The following is a 7,317-nucleotide window of genomic DNA, read 5'->3' on the forward strand; positions in this document are numbered from 1 at the left end:
TCCAGAGTTTTCTTCATGCCTGTCCCCCTCAGTGAGTTCAATGTTGGCACCTGCAGAAATGTGCCATCTGAGTGTTAGGAAGTGGAAGGAGACCTAGTGGGATTAGAAGAGAATTAAAGTAGGCTGGGGCCAAAGATGATCTCAGGTATGTGGGGAGGTAAGGAGGTAAAGGGAACGTATTACAATAGCATTGTTGATACATGCCATCTTGAGAAGATCCATCCATCAGGGTGCTAAATTCCTTGGCATGGACTAAATGTGAAATTTAGAGGAGCTATTTCCATTAAATTGCCTCTGAGCATTACACACTTGAGGGGAAAAATATCCCAGAAATAGAATTTTGCCATCTACCTTGCTAATTACACACCAGAGGAGAAAGAGTCACCCCAGTTCTTTGATTCTGGCAACATCCATTATGTCCTAGTCTAGCCCACCAAGAACAACCTGACCCAGAAGGCAAGAAGGAAATTAAATCAACATGATTGTCCATCCTGGATGCCTTCAAATAATGTTATGGGATTAAACATCCTATAAAGAAAGTAATCCAATTAACTGGTTCCTATTACTGTTTTCCTAAAGCAACACAGACTGACTAGATTCATAAGCCCTAGAACAGAGGCACATCTCTTAACCCTGGTTAAGCAGCCTGACTTCTTAGAACACAATATGAAAACAACCAACAACCTCAGCCTGGCAAGATGTGTTCATGGGAAAGCATGACAAGGCCTCCTTCTTAGCTCCCAGAGTACAAGCATTTCCTTAAATGCCCAACAGGAGACAATTGTGTTAACAGCTCCGCAATTAATTGAAAACGGACAAAAACCCTAATGTTCCTTCTCTCCAGGACAACTATGTTCAAGGCGGTACTCTTGATGTCAGAGGAGAGGGAGAACCAAATTCTAGAACCTTCTGTAATACGAACAAGTATGACGTGGGAAAAAAACAGGCTGTCTTGGAAGTCAAAATAAAAACACCTAAAATAATCTAGATGGGACCTTTCTGTTAGCTATGCTGGTTTTTGTTTTTGTTGTTTTGAAAAAGCATGAGGAGTAAAACCTCTTCAGCCCCTTCAAACACAGAATGATAGTACAGGTTCCATGAGCAGAGGCAGGGAACCCCTCCATAAAACTCAACCATCTAGAGGCTGGCTGCTGCTCTAACCTTTCCTTCCTAACTCATTCTCACTAGGAGCTGGGAATTAAAGTGTCAGCCTCTTTGGGAGGATTTGAAGATTAAAAAAGAACAGGAAGAAGAGCCAATGCTCAAAGAAATGTAGGGAGAATGCTCCCTGGTCAAACTCAAATATGGTGGAAAAGGACGTAGGTAAAAGTTGTGAATGATATAAACCCAAACTGTCCTAATGCCTCACCTCTAGGCTCATCAGAATACATTCTTTTTAGAAATACAGGACTGAAAACATGTTGTTTGTATAGTTCTTCTAGTTTTCAGTGAGAAGAGTTTTCTGATTAAGTAATGATTGATACTCTCCTAAGTGGGTGTATTGGCAAGAGTGTGTGTATGTGTGTGTGTGTAGAAGAAATACAGAGAAAAAAGAAGTCACATCACTCCTTAGAAAATGAGCTGAAGGAGCTCTGATATTCGACTTTTAGGGACAGTTTGGGCTGTCCAGCCAGGCAGTTCCCTACTTCCTGAGGTGACCCCATAGCTAGAAGAGCAGATGCCCAGAGAAGTCTGTAATTCCCTAGAGATTTTAGTGTGTCCTAATTCTGTAGCTGGAGCGTGCATTAAATTAGAGCTAAAGGAAGACATTACCGTAGGGGATTTCAAAAGGAAAAACCTCCAAAAACTAATGCAGCAGAGAATTTGAAGTTTTACAAGTTCTGAGGGTTTCCTGGATTTTCTCAAATAGTAAGGAAATCCTTTTCTGGCCACCGAAAGTCATATGAACCAAGGTGGATTTTCCTCCATACTGTAATTTTACTCTTTCTCCTTTATCTTTTCTACTTTCCCCCCACACACCGCCTGCCCTCATAGGTCTCACCTAAAGCAGGTAATGGAACTCCACAAGGGGGTTGCATAAATATGGGACGCTGACCTATGGAAATTATGATGACAATCATCACTTTATGGACTTAGGTAAAAGAGGTTGCCTATTTTTTCTTATGTACTTGATCTGCAATCAGAGTAAGCTACTACAAGTTCTCTAGCAATGTCTTAGCTTTGATTTTATTTTTTGAATTACATGGTTTCCCATTGTGATTAAAGGTGATCAGCTTATCTTCCTCCTCAGTTACCCTTTTATTCAATGAGTATTTTGTTCAAACACTGGAGCAAAAAATTAATTAGGATTATTAATTGCTTCAAAAAATTAAATGAGCAACACTTTTAAGAAGACAGAAAGAAATACACACATTCACTGTATAACCCCTTCAGTCATTTACACAGTTTAGGCATTAATTCTTAATGATTGCAACCATTGCTTAATCTATTCCAGATTTTCCCCCAGTTTACTTAGTCATAACAAATGGATCTCTTACTTTGAGTTTGGATCTCCTGAATTGTCTGTTTCTGGAATTTTCAACAGCTTCACCAGGCTTAAAACCTTGGCAATAGCTCTTCTGTTATAGATTTTATACCCCTAAAGGGAAGTCATTTCACAGTCTGAGAGCTGACTTCCTCTCTTTCTCTCTTCCTCTCTTCCTCTCTCTCTTCTCTTTATCTCTCTGTCTGCAGTGCTCAAAATACTGTCTAGGCCTTCACCTTCTTTCTTTGGAAGAAAAAACTGCTTTTCCATTCCATACAATTGCACAAAGAGGGGGCCCATCGACCTACCATATGTATACACATTGACAGTATGGCACTTGTCCATCTTTTGCAATCAAAAAAGCTAAATTTAGGAAGCGGACTTGGCCCAGTGGTTAGGGCATCTGCCTACCACATGGGAGGTCCGCGGTTCAAACCCCAGGCCTCCTTGACCCGTGTGGAGCTGGCCCATGCGCAGTGCTGACGCGCGCAAGGAGTGCCCTGCCACACAGGGGTGTCCCCCGCGTAGGGGAGCCCCACGCACAAAGAGTGCGCCCTGTAAGAGGAGCCACCCAGCACAAAAGAAAGTGCAGCCTGCCCAGGAATGGCACCACACACACGGAGAGCTGACACAACAAGATGACGCAACAAAAAGAGACACAGATTCCCGAGCCACTGACAACAACAGAAGCAGACAAAAAAAAAAAAAGGAACACGCACAAATGGACACAGAGAACAGACAACTAGGGGGGCGGGCAATAAGGGGAGAGAAATAAATTAAATAAATAAATAATTTTTTTAAAAGATTAATATGCAAAAAAAAAGCTTCATTTCCCTTAAAAAAAAAAGCAGCCTCATTTCCTCCCACCCAAACCACCTAAGACTTCCAGCTCCTGAGTCCTGATAAATCTAAAAACAATGGCATCCTGAGCAACCTTCTCTAACACAAGAAAGGATTAAACTTCCTTCTTTAAAAGGTATATTATCCATTTTGTATTTCAAATCCCATTTAATCCAATCATTTAAAACACATTTAAACAGAGCATAACCGAATTTTAAAAAGCAATATTCGATAATTTTACTGCAAGTCTTAACCTTGAAGTCAGAGTCAATTGGGCATTGCTTCTTAGCACCCCTGGAGCCCTCTGGAATTCACAGGGATCAGAGAGCACAGTAACACTGGTGTCTATTGACAACCTCCAGCACTTCCTCACCCAAAAACATCCAACCTAATGTGGTCCATCCTTTAAAGTCTGCCTTGGGAAGCGGATATGGCTCAACGGATAGAGCATCTACCTACAACATCGGACATCCAAGGGTTCAATACCCAGGGCCTCCTGGTTTGTGTGGTGAGCTGGCCCACATGCAGTGCTGCTGCACACAAGGAGTGCCAGCCCACACGGGGACACCGTGTAAGGGTGCCCCTAGTGCAAGGAGAGTGGCCCTGCGCGAAACCACAGCCTGCCCAGGAGTAGTGCCACACACAGACAGCTGACATAGCAAGATGACACATAAAAAAGAGACACAGATCCACAGTGCCGCGTGATGAGAATACAAGGGAAACAGAAGAACACTCAGCAAATGGGCATAGAGAGCAGACAACTGGGGGTTGGGGGGAGAGAAATAAATAAATAAGCCTTTAAAAAATAGAAAAATTAATTCTGCCTTTACGAACTCTTTCAAGGTCCCTCACTGAACTTTGGCCTACATGCCTAGAGTCACAGGGTTCCCTGAACTTGCTGGGCACAGGTTATCCTAACTCTGCTGAATTGTGTTACACCAAGCAGTCTTCCCTTTCCCTTCTCAGAGCTTCTGTTGTTTTGTTTGCTGGTTTGTTTACTTTCTAATTTGTAGGTTTTCAGTTTGTAGAAGGTCTCTTCTAGCAAGACTCAAGAGTCTTTGGTTTGAATCCTGACTCAGCCACCATGTGAATGCCATGGGCAAACCACTTGCATCTCTGTGGCCCAGTTTTCTCAGCTGCAACATTCTCATCCCAGAGTGTTTGTAAAACATTGGAGAAAATATACTTCACATGCTTGGTGCAATGCCAAGATATAGGTGCTCAATAAAAGTTAGTTTGTGTTTTATTTAGTTTGAGCCATATGTAAATGCAATTTTTGTGGATCAGACAGGGATGAATTCTGCAGTCGCATAGGGTTCAACCTAATACTTTATAGAGATTAGCATAAATTTGGCTCAATCCTTGAAAAAACTATCACAGTTCACTTGCTAGTGGAAAGTGCTCTGTAACCTTGCCTTACCTGAATTCTTCTCCTCTCCCCCAACTCCAAGGTCCCTATGGGACTAGCAAGGGGGACCTGTCACTAAGTCTTTGGACAAATGGTTGGAAAGAATGAATTCCCTCTCTATCCCTCAACATTTTATTTGGTATTCACCTAAAATAAAACAGGTGGCCAGGTTTATATCCATGGAACAATTGCTTTTTAGATAATGAAATGCTGCAGATGGTCCTTGTTGAACTTCCTCTAGAACAAATAGAGTATATTGTGAAGAACACCCATCAGCAGTTCCTTAGGTGGCCATCAAAAGCCCAGGTGCTCTGGCCACCCACCTACCTTCCCAGCTTCATCTGCCACATCACCCCATCACCAGGGACTATGCACATGCACAATGAACCTGCACCCCAGCTGACTTCTCACCTTTCTTCTGACATACCAGGCACTGTCTCGCTTCTTGGCCTTGTTCTCATTTCTCAACCTGAAAAGTCTTCCCTTTTGTTCACTGTCTCCTTACTGCATCTTTCAAGATCCAGATCAAACCTTCCCTCCCTCAAAGCACTGCTCTCCACTCCTAAATAGTAAATGGCCTACTGCTACTCCTGCACCCCAATATTATATGAGTAGGCCTTTTTTAAACTATGACTGGTTTTCAGTTAAGCCTCTCCCACTGTGAAAGATTAAGGATGGTGACAAATTCTTTGTTAGTCTCGCTGAGAGTAGGAGGCTAATACTCTCACTTTAAATGGGGGCCTCAGTGACTTGTCTCAACAATAGACCTCTGAGGCCAGGTCATAAGAACTCTTGTAGTTTCAACTATAGCTCTGGGAACCCCAAGCTGCCATATCAACCAAGTACCCTGAGACCATCATACTGGACAGGCCAAGTGGCAAAGGGTCAAGATGAAGATAGGAGATTCCTGTCCAGCCCCCAGCTATTGAGGCCATCCCAGCCAAGGCCCCCAAACATCATATGGAATAGGCCTAAGTGGCCCCACCAAGCCCTGCCCAAGTTGCAGATTCATAAGCAAAAGAAGTGATTGTCATTGCACAAAAAAAACACCAAGTTTTGGGGGTTGCTTTTTATACAGCAGGAGACAACAAGAACACCCAAGGGAGAGACAGTGCCTAATTCATACGTTTATATTCCCCATGACTGTCGAATATAGAGTTTCATGGATGCCTAGTCCCTCTTCATTGTCAAGTTAATGTTATGCCTGCCAGGAGACTGATAAGGACTGTGCCCAGACCTTACCCCAGATGGCACTATGCCCACTGAAGCCTTTCCCTAATGCTCTACCAATTTGCATTCCATTCTGAGGAGTACACTTCTAATCTTTAGCTAGAACTGTGAAAGGCCCCTGTGGCACAGAGGAGACACAAACAAACCCATTTAAAGAAAACCTCAAGGAGAATTTGCCAAGGTTAAGACATCAGAGTCAATTCTCCCATCAGCAGAATTCATACGGAAAGCACTCACCTTAATGGGATTTGCCCATGTAAATACGAAGCATTTGGGCATAAAAACGGACCACTCTTTTAATTTCCAGAAATACAGTTAGTGACCTTTGTCCAATACATAATGCTTCTTGCCAAACCACTAGCAGCCTGACGCACAACAAATTTCATTTAGTTACCTTAACACAACACAGATACGCTAACAGTGCCATTGATCTTGGGTCTGTAGGCGGAGAAATGCTACATCCACGTCACTTTAGTCTAGCTAGGAGTGTTTACACCTCTCCAAAAGCTCAGATGGGACATTAGACACTTTCAATGGATTTACTTTTTGTGGTTTTCTTTCACTTTCTTCCTCTTCCCACACCCCGCTCCCCAAAGAGCTCAAGAGAAACTCATTCTGAGAAATAAAGAAGAGAAATATTTTTAAAGTAAATGAGGCCACCTTTCTTAAAAATGATTTTTACAAATGCAAACAGTGTGAGGTTCTTTGCGTGAACAGGATGTCTTCCATACACTTAGATTTCACTTAGAAATCTAAGTGTAGGAATTGTGATCATGAATTCACACACACTTACAGGCTCCCAAACATACACAATAGTAGGTCGACAACCCAGACTTAAAGAACTAGAAGGAAAAAATTAAATCCAAACACTTCTCCCCTTCCTTTCAGAATCCTCTTAAATGTTGCTTTTAATCGGACTACAGTTGGAAAAAATAATTTGGTTAAATGATTTCTAACTAGATTTTATAGAACATTTGAGTTGAAAGAGAATTTGAAGATCACTTGTTTTTCTTAGTACTAAAATCTTTCTTTAAAGAATTTCTGGAAAGTGGGGGAAATGCAGAGCCACCCTTGGTGGATGGCAGTTTTTGGGGGGATGGGCTAGGGCAATGAGCGTTTCTGTAGAACCTATAGTAAAACATGAAAATCACAGGTCTATGCCCAGCATCTTGTTTTACAGTCTGGGAAACTGAGACCCAGAGAAGTTTCATGCAAGCCCAAGGTCGCACAGCTAAATCCATGGCAGATCAGGACTAGTACCCAGGACTCCTTACACCTGGGCTGGACTCCACAGGCTCCACACTTGGACAGAGTGCCCAGTTTAAGAATTTATCAAGAGTCCATATGAGGATGT

Source organism: Dasypus novemcinctus, chromosome 27 (genome assembly GCF_030445035.2).
Source record: "Dasypus novemcinctus isolate mDasNov1 chromosome 27, mDasNov1.1.hap2, whole genome shotgun sequence".
Taxonomy (NCBI): domain Eukaryota; kingdom Metazoa; phylum Chordata; class Mammalia; order Cingulata; family Dasypodidae; genus Dasypus; species Dasypus novemcinctus.